The sequence below is a fragment of the Onychomys torridus genome, chromosome 6 (genome assembly GCF_903995425.1).
Source record: "Onychomys torridus chromosome 6, mOncTor1.1, whole genome shotgun sequence".
Lineage (NCBI taxonomy): Eukaryota > Metazoa > Chordata > Mammalia > Rodentia > Cricetidae > Onychomys > Onychomys torridus.
This window is the reverse complement of record NC_050448.1, coordinates 15590695-15610919: the sequence shown is the minus strand read 5'-3', so window position 1 is coordinate 15610919 and position 20225 is coordinate 15590695.

The following is a 20225-nucleotide window of genomic DNA, read 5'->3' as shown; positions in this document are numbered from 1 at the left end:
AGTGAGAACTTACCTGCCACTTCTGGGAATGGTAGCAACAAGCTGTATGTCTGGGGAGTCTCTTGAACAGCCATGACCAACAACTCAAAAGAAGGTTTCTCATGTCTGGTATTGGGGGTTTTGTTAGGTGATCTTTGGTTCTTGGAGTGAGCATTGTCAGCACAGATGAGAAAAATGTATTTAGAGTATATATGTATATTTATATAGAGAATTGTATATATAATAGTTCTTAAAAATAACTAGTAATGAGATTCCTTATAACTTTTCTGACACCTTCATGGTTGTTTTACCCTCTTTCTCCTGTGTTTACCTTCCATCCTCCCCTTTCCCATTCCCAGATGGGGTCATTTGTACTCTGCTATTCCTTTTTACACATTTTCTTTTTAACATGGATGCTCAGCTCTGGGAATTCTCCTCTCCTCTGTTCTAGAAACATCTCAGCACATCTTGACAGCACAGATTTGTTTTCTCTCAGTGTAAAGTTCAGACTTTGCTTTTGATTTTTCTAGCACATGGATTATTTACAAGTGGCTTGTTCTTAGATATTTGGGCTTTTTCCAGTCACTTTTATGTTTTTTTTTTTTATATATATTTTAATTTAATGTTGTTTTAGTCTGAGGACAGACTCACACTTGTATGATTTGAAAATTTAAGGAGTCCTAAGACATGGTTTATGGCTCAGTATATGACTTGAAAATTGTTGTGTTTTACTTGAAAAAATACCTTCTTTTGTCATTGGTTGGAATGTTCTGCAAATGCTATTTTTTAAAAACCTTTGAAAAAACGTGTTTGTGTGTGTGTGTGTGTGTGTGTGTGTGTGTGTGTGTGTAGGTCAAAGGAGAACTTGTGGGGATTGATTCTTTTCTCTCACTATGTATGTCAAACTTAGGTCATTAGGCTTGGTGGCAAGAACCTTTGCCCATTGAATGGTCTTACCAGCCCCTACAAATGTTATTTAAATCAAATCATTCATTAGCTCTTATAAATTGAAAAAATCATTCTTTATTAAAGAGAAATGTAAGAGAAAAATCTTTTCCCTGCTATTATCTGAGTGTGTTGCCTAAACAAAAATAAATAAATAAACATGCTGACAGTTGACTGGCAAAAAAACAAAACAAAACAAAACAAAAAACCCCACCAAAACCAAAATAAATAAAATAAATTTAGAAAATTGGATCTGCAGCCTATCCATTTTCACATAATATGTCTCAACTTGGGCAAGCTACAGCTTTCCTCCTTTCTTCTACATCATTTAAAATAATTATTTCAATTTCAACTATACATTGTGGATTTATTTAAATATCTAAATTAGTTTTAAAATTTATTTAGTTTTTATGTTTTGGTTCTTTCCATTTTTCTTCATTTGGTTTGAAGATGTATTAGTTGGATAAACATTTAAGGTTTTTTTTTTTTAATCTGTGTAGTACATGAACTTAAAACTAATGTAATGACTTCTGGTTTCTTTCAATTAATGTTAGCATGGATACATCATTTTATTTTTACCTTATTTGTGTGTTTTATTTTAAGTTAGTTTACAGTAGATAATATACTTGAGTTTTAATCCCCCCCAAATTTAATAGATAGTAACAGGAACCATTCATGGCTGTGTGTGACTTTGTAGACTTTTTCTTTGCAGTCATTTGGGGGAGTATGTCATTGCCTGAAGCTTCCCTGTGATATGAAAGAATCAATTCTTGGCTGAAAACTCAATAGGGACCCTGGAAAGCTCCACATGTCCTTCTCTCTTTGGTCCTCTGTAAAATACAATCGCCTCAACCTCACAACTGTCAAGTCTAGGTCCTCAGCGTCTTCGGCTCCAGAAGACTGCAAGGCCATGCTTCTGTTTTCCTTGCATGGAACCTGGGATTTTTCTCTGGACAGCAAGCCACTGTGGGCTTATCTTGTTTATTCCCTCTATCTTGCACTACGTGATCCCTGTGTATCTTAACTTAGTGCTTTTCACGGTGTTTTTCAGTTGTTTCTTGCAGAGGTTTATTGCCGTCCCTGCTGCTTCATCTTTGTTGGAAGGGGAAGTTTCAAGTGTCAGCATTTTTATTTTTCTTATTTTTAATAGCGTTAGCATTTACAAAGACATATTTAGGGGCTGACAAGATGGCCCAACTGGTAAGAGCACTTGCCACCAATGAATGACAGCTTGAGTCTGAGCCAGGACCTACACAAAGGAAGCAGAGAAGAGGCATCCTGCAGGTCATCTTCTGGCCGCCACAGGAACACTGTGTATGTGCACTGCCCCGTCCTTGTGCACAGCCGAATGCATGCGCACGTACACACACACACAGACACACACATATCACACACACAAACACACACACAGATATACACACACAGACACACACAAACACACATATCACATAGACACACACACAGACACATATCACACACACAAACACACACACACATACATGTTACAAAAACATATATTCAGTTTTTAATAAAAATTACCTTTTACTATCTTCCAGTTTTTATTTTAATGTTTCTGTAATAGTTTGTAGGAGCACTCAGGAGGCAGGGGCAGACAGATCTCTGAGTTCCAGGACAGCCAGGGCTACAAAGAGAAACCCTATCGTGAAAAACCAAAATGCAAACAAATCAACAAATGACAGAAAGCACAGGGGCATGATCATTAGGAACTGAGAATTAGTTCCCACGGCACATTCAGAAACACCCGGGGGATCCAACCTGGTGAAAGGTCAGCAAGGTCATAATAAATATCACAGGAGGAGACATCGTGAGGTGTGTCATAAGGGACTAATAATTTAGCATGGGGGGCTAAAACTGCAAACTAGAATGACCATCTTCATAGTCAGTATTGATTTCCAAGGATGAATACATTATGCGATGGTTTGGGGTTTGTCTTGCCAGAGTTTCCCACACCCCAGGATCTAATAGCTCTGAGGTCCAGGGAAAATGACAGACTAGAAACTTCCTCCATAGACTTGGTTAAGGAGAAGGATGAGGATGAAAACAAATAGACTATTTCACAGAAAGAAAGGAAATTCACAAAGCAGTGGGAGCACAGCTGAAAAGCACTGAGGAGGTGACACATGACAGGAAAGCCAAAGTGAGGTCATCTGCACCGTGAGGCTTCCCAGTGGAGGAGGGAGACGCAGAAGCCTCACCTGCAAGGTCAGCTAGGTGCTCTTGGTGAAGGCAGACCAACAGTCCTACCCCCAAGACAAGCCCACATCTCAAATCCAGCTGCAAGTATTGGCGAGACAGTAATTTGTCCACGGAGCAGCCACTGCTGGAAAGGAGTCCTGTTTTGTAACTGTGTACCTCAGAGAGCAGTAGCTGCATATCACATAGAGGACGATCTTACTCTTTACAACTCAACTATTCTGAGGGCCCAAGAACAGGGAGAGCTTACAATTCAAAGAGCCCAAATTCAACCAGCCATTGTCCCTGGATGAGAGATAGTCCTGGAAGACAGCTGCAGGGATTAGGAAGGCTGCTGGCTGGAAAGTGCAGGCCAGATGTGGCATAGTCCCATTGTTGGAGGTAGCAGGCCGATCTCATCAACTGAGGATAGCACTGGAGTTTGATAACTCTAAGCCTGGTGTCAATGGATGAATGGCAGAGCCATTTATGAATTGTGTGCTGCCGCAGAGCCTGAGACTCTGAAGTGCATCCCTCAGGCAGGTGGTTAATTTAGAAGATGTGGAAAGTATGGAAACAGTTCTTTGCCTGTGCATATCTCAGTGCTGTGGCTGCTCCCCACACCCTGAACACTTTGAGGAGACAGCCTTCAATGAGAGTGTTAACTGCCCCAGGTGGTATCACCTGAGGAATCTCGGGAGGTGAGAGAACCTGCCCACTCCATACACCAAGAAGCTAAATGTTGCCAGCACAGGCCTCTGGTGTGGAAATAAGGAAAGCCACCAAAGTGAAGACAGCTCCGATGGACATTACACACGTGTCCAGCATGTTCAACAGCAGCATAAACCATAGGAGAAGCAGGAGTCCATGAGGTCAGCTGGCCCCAGGTACATACAACTGGCAAGCACCACGTTTCAAAGACCCAAAAAGAGGCAGGTCCGATATTTCAGCCTTCTCTTTATCCTCCTCCTTCTTTTCAAAAATTACACCTTATGCAATATTTTCACTTTTTGTGTTTAAACTTTTTTATATTGTTTTGTTTTATTTATGGTTCTGAGAATTGAACCCAGGGCCTTGAGCATACAAGGCAAGACTACTACCTAGCTACATATTTGGCACCTATGCTTTTAAAAAATGATGGTATAAATTCTTTATAAATTTCATGCAATGTATTTGATCATGTTCACTTGTGAACAACCAGACACTAGACCCCTCTATAAGCCAGGCCCTATTGTAATATGCCCTGGGAAAATCAATTTAGCTGATCACGAGACAAGGACTTCAAAGCTCCAATTATTAATATGTTCAAGTACCTTAAAGAAGAGATGACTAATGCCTCAATGAAGACCAAGAACACAGAACAAACAGTTGAATGGAATCACGAAAACAATCCAAGATGCAAGAGTAGAATTTAACAAAGAACTAGAATCTCTAAAGAAAACCCAAACTGAAATAAAACTTGAAAAGGAAAAAAAAAAAAAAAAAAAACAACTCAGGAAGTCAAAGAGAAACCTGAGAGGTAACCCTAACCAGTAGATTGAAAAAATAGAAGAGAGAGATTCAGGTCTTGAAGAAAAAGTACAAGAAATGAATAATTCAGTCCAAGGAAATGTTAAAACAAGGAATCCAGACACAATGCATCCAGGGAAATTAGATACTATGAAAAGACCAAACCTGGGGATAAGGTAGAGAGGTAGGAAAAGAGATCCAGATCAAAGACACGAGAATATTTTTTTGGCTTTTTTTTTCTTTTTTTAAAAAATTTATATATATATATAATTTTACATATCAACCCCAGTTCCCCCTCCCTCCCCTTCTCTCACCTCTTCACCTCCTTCCAATTCTACCCCTATCCACTCCTCAGAGTGGGTAAGGCCTCCCATGGTAGTCAACAAAGTCTGGCATACCAAGTTGAAGGAGAGCCTAGCCCCTCCCCATTGTATCAAGGCTGAGCAAGGTATCCCACCACAGGGACTGGGCTCCAAAAAGTCAGTTCATGCACCTGAGATAAGTCCTGGCACTGCTGCCAGGGACCCCACAAACAGATCAAGCCACACAACTGTCATCCACATTCAGCGGGCCTAGTTCAGTCCCATGCAGGTTCCTGGGCTGTCAGTCCAGAGTCAGTGAGCTCCAACTAGTATTGGTCAGCTGTCTCTGTGGGTTTCCCCATCATGATCTTGATCCCTTCTTCTTCTTCTTCTTCTCCTTCTTCTTCTTCTTCTTCTTCTTCTTCTTCTTCTTCTTCTTCTTCTTCTTCTTCTTCTTCTCCTCCTCCTCCTCCTCCTCCTCCTCCTCCTCCTCCTCCTCCTCCTCCTCCTTCTTTTCTCCTTCTCCTTCTTCTTCTTTTTATGCCGAATGTCATTTATTGAAGGAGGGAGGAGGTCTTAAATACAGGCTTACAGCACAATGGGAGAACCCCAGAGGGCAGAAGTTCGCTTCTGATGTTTTTTGTTTGTTTGTTTGTTTGTTTGTTTGAGCCTAGGATTGAACCCTGGGCCTTGCACTTGCTAGGCAACCACTCTATCATTGAGCTAAATCCCCACCCCCACTCCTGATGTTTTAGAATCTTGTATCTAAGCTGTTAATGCCCAATATGCTGGATACACAGACAAGGAGCTTCCCTTAAGCATTCAGGAGGGTGGAATCTTGCAGGGTTGGCATAGGGAGGATATCAAGGTCAAGGTCTACAAGCAAGGCAACAGTTACCCAAAAGGGAGGCCAGAGACCTACAGGTCCCCCCTTTTACTAAAAAATGAGCTTCTGACTTAGGTTGTGTGGGACGTCAGCAGGTAACCTTACCCATCATGGAGATACCTGTCCAGGCCACACAGGCATTCTGTCTTAGGTTGGTGAGCGTCCCCCAGGAATTACCCATCTCTGAATACTCATTATCATACAGGCTCATTTGTGTGAGAGCTGCAGAGTTAACTGTTGCCAAATTTTTTAACAAAATCATTGAAGACACAGGAATATTTTTAACAAAATCATTGAAGAAACTTCCTAATCTAAAGAAAGAGATGCCCATTGAGGCACAAGAGGAATACAGAACACCAAGTAGAGAGGAATAATAAAGAAATTCTGCATGACACATAGTAGTCAACTATACAGATGAAGAATGGAAGTTAGAAACTACAAGGGGAAAAGACCAAGTTACATATAAAGGCAGCCCATCAGAGTAACACTTCAGTGGAGACACTGATGGCCAAAAGGGCCTGGGGAGATGTCTACAGACTCTGTAAGACCATGATGCTAGGCCAAATGCTGATAACAACCCATGGAGAAAGACAAAAGATTCATGATCAAAACAAATTTAAATAATTCCTGTCCACCAATCCAGTCTCAAGAAGATCCTACAAGAAAAACTTCATTATAAAGAAAATAACAACTCTCCTGAAGAGGATAGGAGGATAAATGTTTCCAGAACAATTAATTAAAAGAGGAAGAAAACAATAACAATGAAGTATCAGCAATTAATAAATACTGTTCAATGATAGCTCCTTAATAAAGACACAGTCACAGACTCACAGATTGGATTTGAAGATGGTATCCCTCTTCTTGCGTCATCCAAGAAACACACCTGGACTCATGGACACATACTCACACTCAAACTCATAATTTAAAATAGTAAAAATAAATATGAGATAACCTCCTCATTCTTTGGAACTGTCCACTTATGTATTACACATGGTTCAGGAAAAAATGGCATACATTTATGTGAAATATATGAAGAATAAAAATGGATAAAATATTAAAAATTGATAAATTGGGACAAATGAGGACTTTCACTTTTTTCAACATTGAAGTAAGCGGAATACATTAAAATTAAATAAATTTAGAGCAAAAACCTAAAAGTGAGACCAAAATAATTAGGAGAAAGGATAGAAACATTCAAGGCAGGGAATCAGTTAATAAAATTACAAACACACACACACAAAACAAAAAACACTTTTAGCTTAGGGGACTGGGGATGAAATACAATGGCTGAGCACTTACTTAGCACATGCAAGGTACACAATAAAGACCTTATAAAATTCAAGTTCTAGAAAATCGAAATACAGTGGTGAGCTGGTGGAGAACGGCCCCGGTCCTTCTATGGCTCTCTCTATTATGAGTTTTTATTGCTTTGCACATCAGTTCTGTCAGTCTCCATGAACCCATGGGAAGCTGACCAGTGATGCTCAGCAGATGCTATAGGTTATTCCCAAATAATTTTTATTACTTTGAACTTCTCTTACTGTTTGGAATTAGATATAAATGTACATATAATAATCTACATTATTTAAAAATGCAGTGTGTGCTCTAACATATAGGATGGGATTTACATTTTGATTCTCTAAGTATATTAATATTAATTTTAATTTGAAGTATTAGCATGCTGAATTCTCTTCCAGTTCCATAAACAAACTAAAAACCAACATACAGTTTCTGCACTACACTTCAAGAGTAATGAGTTCAATCGTGTTAAGGTTATAATTTTGTTAGTCTGTTAATTTTTTCCCTCTCAATGCAACTAGAAATTAATTCTTTGTCAGTCTTAACAATTAGTGTTCTTATCTTTTTTTATGAAATAAAGATGACATTACATCAGAATCTTTTCATTTTTCTTCCTTTAAAAAAATTCACAGTAATAGCCTAGTCGTGACAAGCATTTGAAAATATCTGCTTAGAAAAACAGAATTCAGGATTTTGCAACTATTCCTACCAACTACCTTGTTTGGCTCATGGCTACGTTAAAAGTTCTCCCTCACGTCAATCCTCAAATTTCTTTTATTTCAATTCTTTGTGTACTTCCAAGTGGCTCTTTTATTAATTGCTTTTTTACAGTCTTGATGAATTTGAGGTTCACATGAGGTCAGGTATCTTCAGACTGTGTGTCCACTTGGGTTGGATTTGTCTAGTGTTCGTTTATGGTTAGGTTCAGGGCTTTTTCTGGGTTGGGGGAGGGGGTAAACAATCCCATGTAGCATGTCTTTCTTGGTGGATCAAATTCACAGGCAGATGTCTGTTTGTTCAGTGCTAGTGACCAGCTTTCATCAGTTGGTATAGAGCCCACTAACACTTCCCTCTCTAATAAGTTAAGTGTATTGACCTGAGCAAGGTATTCTGGGCTTAATATTCTGTGAATCATCAAAATTTAGCATCCATTTTCTTTGTCTTCTTTCAGTATTTACTTCAAAGATATTCCGTCACTATTTGATTACTTATTTTTCCTTACAGCATATACTTCCTGTGAAGCTCAGTTCAATTCTGAGCTATCTTCTGGTTTGTCCTTTATGTCATTCCTCTCTACTCTTGGTCTTTTTTTGCTGTCCTCAGGTGAAACTGCATGACGTTCTACATATACTCCCTAGAGCCTGACTGTTGAAGTATGTTGAAGTAGGCCGCCCTCCTTAGTGCACAGAATATCTACTGCTGTCTCCTGAGATTCTATTACACCTTGCCAAGGATACAGAATCACAGGCTGCATTGTAGAGACCCTTGCCCATGGCCACTAGGTTAGTTATTACTCACATTTAGTGAAGGTCCTGGGTGTTAAATCAACTTTTACCCAGAAGTGTTCTTCCTGGAGTGTTCTCAGGGTAGTTTATCTGCTTTAATCTCCTTTGCTTCCAGAATGCTATTCAATGTCTCCAAACTGTTCTTCTGCCATGAAGTTATTTTCAGGCTATTAAAGAATTATATCATTTTCTCCTTTCCTCCCTTCAAACCCTCCCATATACCCCTCCTTCCTGTCTTTCAAATTCATAGCCTCTTTTTCATTTCTTGTTGTTGTTGTTGTTGTTGTTGTTGGTGGTGGTGGTGGTGGTGTGTGTGTGTGTGTGTATCCCTTGGTATAACCTGCTTAGTCTATATAATGTCACTTGTATGTGTGTTTTCAGGGCTAATCTTTGATATTGGATAACCAACTGGTGTGCTCTTTTCTAGGGAAGACTATTTCTCCCACTCTCAACATTTCTTAGTTGTCTGTAGTTCTTTGCGTAGGGTTGAGGCCCTGTGGGCTATCCCCCCATTGACTTTGGCAGGTCTATTGTTATCCTTGTTCAACTATTGATTAGGCTGTCACGTTGGGGAGACTTCATGGGTGTAGCTGACATTACTGGACACAATTTCAGTGCAAACTCCCTCATCTCTGGCTCTTACAATCATTCTGCTCCCTCTTCCACAATGTTTCCTGAGCCTTAAGTGCAGGGGTGGTTTGTAGATGTGTCTGTCCCTTGGGTCCGAGCTTCACAACTCTCTCTGCTTCTGTCTATTGCAAGGAGAAGTTTCCTTTATGAGGGATGAAGACTATACTTATCTGTGGGTAAAAGAACAAATGTTTATAGATTGTGGTTAGAAATTATGCTGTTTTAGTTAATTGGTAGTTGTCGATTCTCCTCCAATAATCACTCACAAGTACTAAGTATTTAGGTTTTCAGTACCAGGCATGGTCTCCTTCTTGTTGAGTGTGTCTTAAGTCTAATTAGAGACCTGTTATTTACCACCAAGGTGCCACTGCTGCACCTGGAGGGTCATGGTGTCATGCTGGTCATTGATTTAGTTCATAGGCATCACAGCTGGGTAGGACTGTTGGTTGCCTCCCTCCTGTGGAAGCTTGCATAGTAACTTCTGGTACTATGAAGCTAGTCCTCAAGGAGGGCAGTTTTCATTCCAGTTCATTCCAGTTCGTGAGTCTCTGGACCCTGTGTCTTCAGTGATGATGTCTTCAGCTACAGGGACTTATCTTCTACTATGGGGCAGGGGGTGAGGGGTGGGAGGTGAGGGGTGACCAAGGGCAACAGTAATAGGCTGTATAATTTCAGAATCTCTTGAACAGCTCTGGCCAACAACTCAAAAGAGGGCTTCTCATGTCTGATATTAGGGGTTGTGTTAGATCATCTCTGGCTGTTGAGGGGAGCACTGTCAGCCCAGATAGGAAAGGTTCATGAAAACTATGTATATGTAATTATAAATCAAGTTATACATGCAGTATACATTTTTGGTAAGTAGTTAATAGTATAATTCCTTGTGGCTTTGTCAGACATCCTTATTGTCATTTTATCCAAAACTCTCTTTCTGATTTTTTAATGTAGGCAGTCAGAGCTATAGATTTTCTTCACTGGACTTCATTTTGTGTCCCAGAGGTTTGGTTGTGTTGTGTTTTCATTTTGTTTAGTCCCAGGAAATTTTTATTTCTTTCTTGATTTCTTCTTTGACCATTCTTCATTCAGTAGTTTACTCTCCACTAGTTTGTGTATTTACTGAAGATTTATTTGCTGTCAATTTTAGGTAGTGTTGTGGTCAGATAGGATACAATGTATGATTTAAAATTTTTGAATTTGTGAAGATTTGTTTTGTGTCCCAGGATGTGGTGGTATTGTGTTCCCCAATATATTGTGCACCCTAATAAATTTATCTGGGGTCAGAGAACAGAACAGCCACTAAACAGACATACAGGCCAGAAAATGGTGGCACTCACACCTTTAATCCTAGCCTTCTGGAGGCAGAGATCCATCCAGATCTCTGTGAGTTCAAAGTCACACTGGAAATAGCCAGGCATGGTGACTCACACCTTTAACTCCAGAAAGTAATGGCAGAAAGCAGAAAGGTATATAAGGCATGAAAACCAGGAACTAGGCTGGTTAAGCTTTTAGGCTTTTAGCAGCAGTTCAGCTGAGATCCATTTGGATGAGGACACAGAGACTTCCACTATGAGGAAACAGAATCAGCTGAAGTATTGGCAAGGTGAGGTAGCTGTGGCTGGTTCTGTCTCTCTTGTAATTCAGCGTTCACCCCAATACCTGGCTCTGGGTTTGGTTTTATTAATAAGAACTTTTAAGATTCCTGCTACACCAGGATGTGGTCTATTTTTGAAAAGTTTCTTGTGCTGCTGAGTAGAATGTGTATTCTTTGGTGTTTGGGTAGAATATCCTGTAGATGTATGATATCAATTAATTCTGATGTATCTCTATTTTGTCTAGATGACCTGCCTATTGGAAAAAGTAGGTTACTGGAATAACCTATTATTAATGGATTGTTGTTCATCTGTATTTTTTAATCAGATAGAAGAGTTTTGTCTTGTTTTGTTTTGTTTTATGAAATTGGTCGTCCTTTAGTTTGTATGGTTAAATGTAATGTTTTTCTGGTTAACTATTCCCTTGATTAGAATGAAATGTCCCTCCTTACATTTTTTGAGTAATTTTAGTTTGAAGTATGTTTTGTCAGTTATTAAGACAATGATGCCTGTTTGCTTCCTGGTCTCATTTGACTGAAATACTTTTGTCCATCCTTTTATTCAAAGGCAGTGTCTATATTTAAAACTAAGAAGCGTTTTTTTAGACAACAGAGAGATGGATTTCGTTTCTTGATTCATTCAGTTGGATTTTTCAGTTCACACAGGTCTTTTGATTGGAATATTGAGTGTGTTATTGTAGTGATTGTGTTGTTGTTTTTAGTGTTGTGTTCTCGGTGTGTTTTAATAATTATGGCTTGTGTTTCTTGCCACAGTCTCTCTGCTACGCTGATTCTCTTCACCCCTAAGTAATGCTTCCTCTATTTTCTTTGGGTTTGATTTGTTGGATATAATTTTTTAAGGCTATTTATATTGTAGAAAGTTTTTCTTTCTATTGGAATTATGGCAGATAGTTTTGCTGGATATATTAGTCTAGGATGGCTGTCATCATCTTTTATGGCTTGAAATGCATTATTCTAGGCTTTTCTGGCTATCAAAATCTCCACTGAGTAATTAGCTGTTATTCTGATGGGTTTCCCTTTATATATGACTTGTGTTTTTTCTCTTGGTAGTTTTATACTTAGTGTTTTAACTATGACATGATATGAACCTTTTCTTTTATGGTCTTGTCTACTTGGTGATCTGTGTGCTTCTTGTATTTGTATGTATGTTTGGCAAACTTTTCTTCTATGATATTGCTGAAGACCTAGTCTATACCATTAACTTAGGATTCTTTCCCTCAACTGTGCCTCTAATTAGGTTTGTTTTTTTCATGAAGTCCCATATTTCTTCTGTGTTCCTTTCTTATGGTTTTAGATTTAAAAAAAAAATATTTCTTGCCTATTTGACCTAGATCCTCTACTTTCTCTTTGAGTCCTAATAGTCTGTCTTCTGCCTGATTCACTCTACTTGTAAGGCTTTCCTTTGTGTTTTCTAGTTTAGTTACTGGGTTTTCCAGTTCCATCTTCATCACAGCTTGAGTCCTCCTCAGTGTTTCTATCTCTCTACTGAATTCTAGTCTCAATTCCTGGGTTGTCTTCATCATTTCTGTCATGTATGTTTGTGTTTTCTTGGTTGTCATTCAGGTATTTACTCTCCTGAAGCTCTTTTTTTCTGAATTTCATTGAGCTGTTTCTTTTTGTCTTCTTTAAACTCTTCGAATTCTTTGATGATGTTTATGGCTGTTCCTTTAAATTCTGTGCCCTAGGTTTCATCTTGGTAATTCCCATTGGCAAACATTGCTACAGGATTGGCAGTTTTTGTAGAGGAGATACTGTTTTGATCTTTCATATTGTTGGTATTCTTCTGATATGGTCTAGATGTGTGAACTTTTTTTGTTAGTTCTAAGTGTGATCCAGACAGAGGAGGTTAGAGCAGATGAGAGGATGCAAGGCAGGTTTATCCTAGAGGTTGGAAATCACTTGGATAGAATGAAGTCAGATGGACAGAGGGGACAGGGCTGGTGTATAGAATGTGTTTCTTGGCCCAAGCCTAGAGTCTAGGGGCAGGTCTGGCTGGGTAGAAAGGTTGGATATGGCATGGGAAAGTCCTGGGAAAGGTTGGATATGCCATAATAATAAAATTAATTAATGTATGTGTGTATGTGTGTGTGCTCACGTGCAGGTGCCATAGTGTGTGTGTGGCAATCAGAGGGCAACTTGAAGTCAGTTTTCTCCTTTCACCATGGGGGTAAGTGGGAATAATATTGGCCGAATATGGTGATATTTTATTTGTACTGACGTGATTTTATTTGTATGTTAATAAATAAAGTAGCCTTGGGTCAGAGCTAACAGCAAGGCATAACAGAAGCCAGGTGGTGGTGGCATACACCTTTAATCCAGCTCACATGACAGGCAGATCTCTGTGTGTTCAAGGATACAGCCAGCATGGAGACACACACCTTTAATCTCAATTCCAATCATAGAAGACCTGGAGGTCTGTACAGACAGGCAGTGATGAGGAGGTCATGTGGTAGGGTTTACAACCAATGAGAAGGCAGAACAGAAAGTCTATAAAAAGGAAAATCACACAGAAGTAGGTCTCTTGCGGAAGGAAGGACAGGAATGGCAGTGAAGGGTAAGGTTTTTAGCTCTTAACTATTGCTCTGACCTTTTGGGCTCTGCATTGGCTCTGTGTTTCTTATTTAACAAGATGGTTACATCTACAGCCAAAGCCTAGAGATTATTTGTGGTACTAGGCCAGGGCCCTTGATGTGAGACCTGGGCTAGATCTAGTAGGTTGGGGGAAAAGCATGAAGCAAGAGGTCAGGGAGACTCACAGGACTATACCCTAGAGAGGGAGATGGGCAATTTGGCTGGTGGAGGGGTTGGATGAAGAAATGGGAGGATGGATGGATAGTAGGGCCTGTCCCTGTGGAAGCCTCCTATTATGATTTAAATGGCCTGACATTGTTGTGTGTTGGTGGACTATGCCATAGAAGAATCTTCCTTCCTTCCTGAGTTTAGTTTCAAATGATAATGTCCTCTACATGTTTGGTAGCTGTTTCCACTCTGTTTTTAAAACTGTTTTTTAAGGGGGGTCAAGATCATGATGGGAAAATCTACAGAGACAAATGAACCAAGCTCTTAGGAACTTACAAATTTTAGACCAACAGCTATGGAACCTGCATGAAACCAGACTAGGCCCTCTGCATAAGAGAGACAGTTATATAGCTTGTTCTGTTTGAGGCATCCCTGGCAGTGGGATCAGGATCTATCCCTGATGTATGAGCTGGCTTTCTAGAGCCCATTCTATGGTGGGCGCCTTGGTCAGCTTTGATGCAGTGGGGAGCGGCTGGGTCCTGCCTCAATTGTATGGACCAGACTTTGCTGACTCCCCATGGGAGGCCCTACCCTTTTGGAGGAGGGGATGGAATGGGGTGGGGGGAAGGCTGGTGGAGAGTGGGAGGAGGGATGAGAGGGGTATCTGGGGGGAGGGAAGTCGGGGGGCAGCCAGAAGAGGGATAAGAGGAGGGAGGGTCTGTGGTTGGTATGTAAAATGACTAAAAAAATTTCTTAAAAAACTTTTAAACTATTTTTTATCATTTAAGATGTGAAGTATTGGGAAAGGAAATTTGCATAGTTCTGATTCACTTGCTCACTTGTTCTCGGATTTCATTAAGTTTTTATGAAAGTTTTTTTTTTATTATATTGATATATGAAAGCTTAATTTTGCTCAGGTTACAGTTAGAACTGTAAAGAAATGGATTGTGTACACAGTACTACTATAAGCACCTGAACTATGTTGAAAGTTCTTAAATGACAGTATCATCAGAAATAAACTTTCTAGTTAAATTCTATTTGGTTTAATTAAACAAGTTTTCTATGCTCACTAATTCGGTGATTAACATGAAAATAGGTATACTTTAACAAATTTTTCATTGTCATTTTTATGACAAATAATAGCACTATGTACTTGAATACAACCCTCAGGTGTACGTGTTAATGATGTGCTTTGTTAACAGTGGCCTTGTGACTGAGGACCTTACTCTCTGTCCCATCTTACCATCTCTCCAAGAGAAGCCTTTGTATGCTAGGGTTCAGCACCGTAGACCTCACCAGGTGCTGAGCACATGCCAGCAGCAGGCTCCAGGCTTCCTAACCACCACACTATGTGACGAATAAAAATGTACTCTTTTTTTAATTAAAATTAAAATTGATTAATGTATGTGTGTATGAGTGTGTGCTCACATGCAGGTGCCATAGTGTATGTGTTGCAATCAGAGGACAAATTGAGGTCAGTTTTCTCCTTTCACCATCCATGCAGGTTCTGGGGATGAACTCAGATTGTCAGGCTTGGAGATAAAGGCCTTTGTCCACTGAGCTATCTCACTGCTCCTAAACTTCTGTTCTTTATAAATGACCTGGTCTTGGGTATCTTGCTAGAGCAATAAAAAATGACCCACAACTGTATTTATTTATGTGGTACAATGTGATCTTTTGATATATGTAAACATTATGAAATGATTAAATTAAGCCATAACATATTTATTACCTCACACACATGTTTTTGCAGTACAAACATTTAAAATCTGTTTTCGCTATTTGAACTGTATATCATATTACTATTTACTATATGACTCTGCTGGTCAATAGACATTAAAGTTTGAATCCTTCTGTAAGTGAAACATTATACTCTGTGCTTGACATCTTCCCTGCCTTCTCTCACCCGTGTCTGCTCTTCACCATTCTGCTTTTGACTCCTGTAAGCCGACACTTTTAAGATTGTACATGTAAATAAGACCACACAATATTTGTATGTCTGTGCCTGGCTCATTACTTTTGGTATCATGTCTCTTACCAAGCCATCCCAGATGTTGCCAATGGCATGATTTCTCCTTTTGATTATGCATATTTGCCACGTTTTCTTTATCTGTTCATCTGTTGTAGGCATTGCGAATATTTCTGTAGTGAACATGGGAGTGTGACAGGTGTTTTTTACATCATGATCTTATCTCTTTCAGATATACACCCAATTCAGGCATGCTGGGTCAGACTACTAATTGTTATGAGGACTTCCCATATGGATCCACAATAGTGTGCAAACATTTTTCCTAGTGTGTATGTTGACTCTGTGTTCATTATTTGTGCACAACTGTTCAATTTGATGCAATCTTGCTATTTTATTTTTGTTTCCTATGAGGTCATATTTAACATATCTTTAAAAAAAAATAACTTTCTTTGGGTATTATAACCAAAACAAAAAAAAATATATTGCCTGTACAAATGTCATGAAAATTTCCCCTTATGTTTTCTTCTAGTTTTCAAACTAATATGTAACCTATGATCTCTTTGGGATTGATTTCTTAATATAACGTATGATAAGGAACCAACCTCATACTTCTGCATATAGCTATCCAGTTTACTCATTGCCGCTGTTTCTCCTTTCTGTCTTCTTTAAACATTTGTCAAAACTCAACTGAGTGCCAGAATGGAGGTGGATTCAATGCTGTCTGCTCTGTTCAGTTGGCTGGTGTGCTCTCTAACATGCTCTCTTGATATTATTTCAGATAACGGAACCTCCTGGTGGGTTGAGAGTATAATGTGACCTGGTGGGAATTTCTCTGTCTTTGGAATAAGTAAAATCACCCAAAGTAAATAGTAACAAGTCATGCAATGCAGTTCCCAATGTGACAAGTGTTTTGGGTGGACCTGACTGCTCACATTTCTGTAGCTGTGTTTATCTTACCTTAATAAGCAGGTTCTGAGCAGTGGGCTAACTGCTGATGGCCCACTGGAAGAATGGATTCTGTAAATCAACTTTGACTATGTCTGGAGAGTTACAGGGAAACATTCAAATTATTTTCTTTTAAAATGCTTATTTTTTTAATTGTATGTGTATGTGTGTGCCCAAGTGTTTATGTGTGCACCACATGTCTGCAGGAGCCCTTGGAGGTCAGAAGAAGTTTTTGATCCATGAATCTGGAGTTATAGATGGGTGTGGGCTGCCATGTGGGTGCTGGGAGCCAAACCAGGGCACTATGAGAGAGCAGTGTACTCTTAACCACCAAGCAATCTCCCTGGCCTGGACTGCTTTCTATTGGAGTCAAATTAAGAAGAATAAAAATGCTACAACTTGGCGATGGAAAACATTTTTTATCCTCTACTTCATTTAATTAATTTTCAAAGTGTTAAAGAATTTGTATGCTTTGGTGGTAAGTCCCGAAGCTAAGTGGACACATATTTTGAAAGCCACATAAATAAATCAAATCTAGCCAGTGGTATCCCACGAACCTCCAACAGTTACTATAATTCAGAAAATCCCCAAAGAAAATTTACTTTTGAATTATGCATAAAGAAAGAATTCACCAAGTAAATGAAGATGAACTGTTTAAAGCAATCAAGGAAACTCTTCCACGTGATTTATAGACATTTAGTTAGTGCAAACAAAAACAATGTTAGTCATACCATTTTTAGATTAATTAATTGATTGATTGATTTTTAATGTAAAGACAAACAAATTGCAGTTTCTGGACCCGAGACTCTCGAAGTAAGGAAAGAACGTCAGACCGAGCCTCCAAATGTGGTGTGGATGAGAGGTCGTGAGAACCCAGAAGAGAGCATTACTGATCTTAATAGAAAACCTACATTGGTGGAATTCCTGGTAAGTGGCCAGTTATGGAGAGCCTGGCTCAAGAAGGATGGGTCCCAAGGCGGATGGGAAATGCCTTGCCTTTGGGATGAGTTGTCCTGTTGACGTTGGCAGCGTGGCGTTAAGCCCTTAGCAGAGCAAGGAATGCCATTGAATCTTTATTGAGAGAGGGGCATTCTGCCCTCCCAGCTCTGAAATGTGACAGAAAAAGGATAGAGTGTTGGAGACCCAGGAACAGTTTTTCTTCCATGTTCTCCAAGAATCAGTGTAAAACTCTTCCAATTTTTTGTCCTGGATGGAACTAGACCGTGGGGTGCCGGAATGCTCTCACTGGAGCAGCGTGGGGAAATTGGAAGTAAGCATACCAGCACGGACAACTGAGTGGTGGTTTTCTGTTCTGAGCCACCTATCCTGGGCACCAGGGAAAACCACAGGAGGTCAGCACCTTGGGAACTGCCGGGAGTGGAAGAGGACATCTGACTTAATGAAAAACTGGCCATCAATGCTGGGTGGCACACGGCTTGTGAACAGAGGGAAGAACGCGATGGCTTGGCCATGTCATGCCAGACATGGGAACCCTTGGTAGCTCAAGAGATAGAACCAACCACACAGTGTCCTCTACTCCACCTTGAATGTGGTTGTCTCTCCTGAGGTCAGGTTTGTTTTTTTATTTGGAGACAGGGTCACTATTTATTCCAGGTGTGCTTCAAACTCGAAATATTCCTGCCCCGGTCTCTGGAATTACAGGTGACCACCATGCCTGGCTTCTCTTGAACTTAGGGAAACAAGATGAAAAGGAGACAGGCCAGTAAGTGCATCCATAAGTAGTCAAGAAAGTAACTGAGCTGCAAAGAAGCCTAGTGGATGGACTGATGACATTGCTGTGCAGTTTCAGGGTCCTGTCTCTCCAACTGTGCCTCATCCTAATCCAGAGGTTCTCAACTGTGGGTTCTGACCCCTTTGGAGGCCACATATCAGATATCCTGCATATCAGATATTTATATTATGATTCCCAATGGTAGCAAAATTGCAGTTATGAAGTATTAATGACATAATTTTATGGTTATGATGAGGAACTGTATTAAAGGGTTGCAGCATTAGGAAGGTTGAGAACCTAGTCAGAAACCAGCACCAGCTTACTGAGTGTTCTGTGTCAGACACTATGCCCAGTGTTAGAATAATTAAATTCTTGCTTATATATGAAGATGCCACTCTAGATACTGTATAAATCATCTTACTTATTTCTCCATTTTATGCAGAGGAGAGGGAAGAGAAAGAACATAATTGTTTGACAGATTGGGCACACAGCTAAGCGAGTTGCACTGCCCAGGCACAAACATTATCTTAACACCTTTACACCGCCTACATTTTTCATTAATGATTAGAACAGGAAATGAGTCAACAGGACATGAACATGGAAGAGCACCTGACATGTACTTAATGACAGAATTAGTATCCAAAATCATTTTGATAAGCTGGAGCAAACATAATCAGAGAACATTTAGCAGAGAGATTTGTGAAAGCATGTGCTTAGCTCCAAGCATCTGGTCCAGCAGCTTGGGAACAGCATATGATTTGACTCAACAGTGAGACACAGTGGTCTGCAAGAGGAGAGAACCAATGTCTCATTTATAGAAGGCTGTTCTGAAGAAGTGGGGCTGGGCTGCTCTGGCTGGGTGCATCTAGAACCTGTGATGAGATCCAGCAGAATGCTCTGGGGAGCCCATGCAGAGGAAAAGGAAGATACGAATCCCTATGGTGGAAGTTAGTGTTGTATGCTCTAGAACATACCCAAGGGAGCTGCTGTGTTGTAAGCACACAGTGATGCAAAGGAAAAGAAGGACCCAGGATGTTGAGGTCAATTAAAAAAAAAAAACCAAATGTTTGTTTGCTTGTTTTGGAGGACATAAGGTGAGCATGAGAACAGGAACCAGACACTGAACTCCGCACTGTGCCACTCTTTAGCAGTCTTTCCTTCCTTATCAGAACTGATATAAACAAAGAAATGAATAAACAGGAGCCTGAAGACACCTGGACCTTAGGAGAGAGTCTTGGAGCTATGGTTTTCAAGGTGACACCTGGTTCCTCTTCAAGACCTCCTAATGTCAACTCTATAGACCTGAGGTTCTGAAATCTGCATTCTTACCAGTAGGAGTTTCTTGATGACTTTAACATCTAGAAACTATTGATTTAGGGATTTCCAGTTTCCACCAACTGTTTACTGAGCGGTTTTGCATCTCCTTGGGGAGACCAATGAGCAGAGACTCGGTGGATTCAGGTTTCTGTTATGTTGTAGGTTAAACAGCTAAATGTTGGCCACCTGAAAATGGTTTTGAGGGAAGTGAGCTGTCTTTGGAGGAAATAATTAGGGGGAATTATTTGAAGAGAACTCAAACATTGTATGATAAGGAGAAGTATTGCAGTGTGTGTCTAACCTCCAGAGCCCATCACGTGAAGAGCAAGCAGCAAGCCTTTACCCACCTCTAATAGCGAGGTGAACGCTGCCGCTTCAGGAAGACTTTGCCCTATTTGCTTGGCTTTGAAAATACAAGAAAAAAAAACCCTTCTGGTTTGCCAAGTCCCAGAGTTGGTTAGGGTCTCGAGTGACTATGAAATTACATCTGTGAATTGAAGACAAACTTGAGAACTGATGTTTCATTGAGCAATGACAAAAGAAAAGAACTCTTTTCTAATTAAGGGAAAGTGTTATTTCAAAGTCATCCTGGTTCTACTGCAACATATCAGGATATCCTGGAAGCTAATTTCCTGGTGGCTTTTAGGTATTATTTTATTATTATTATTA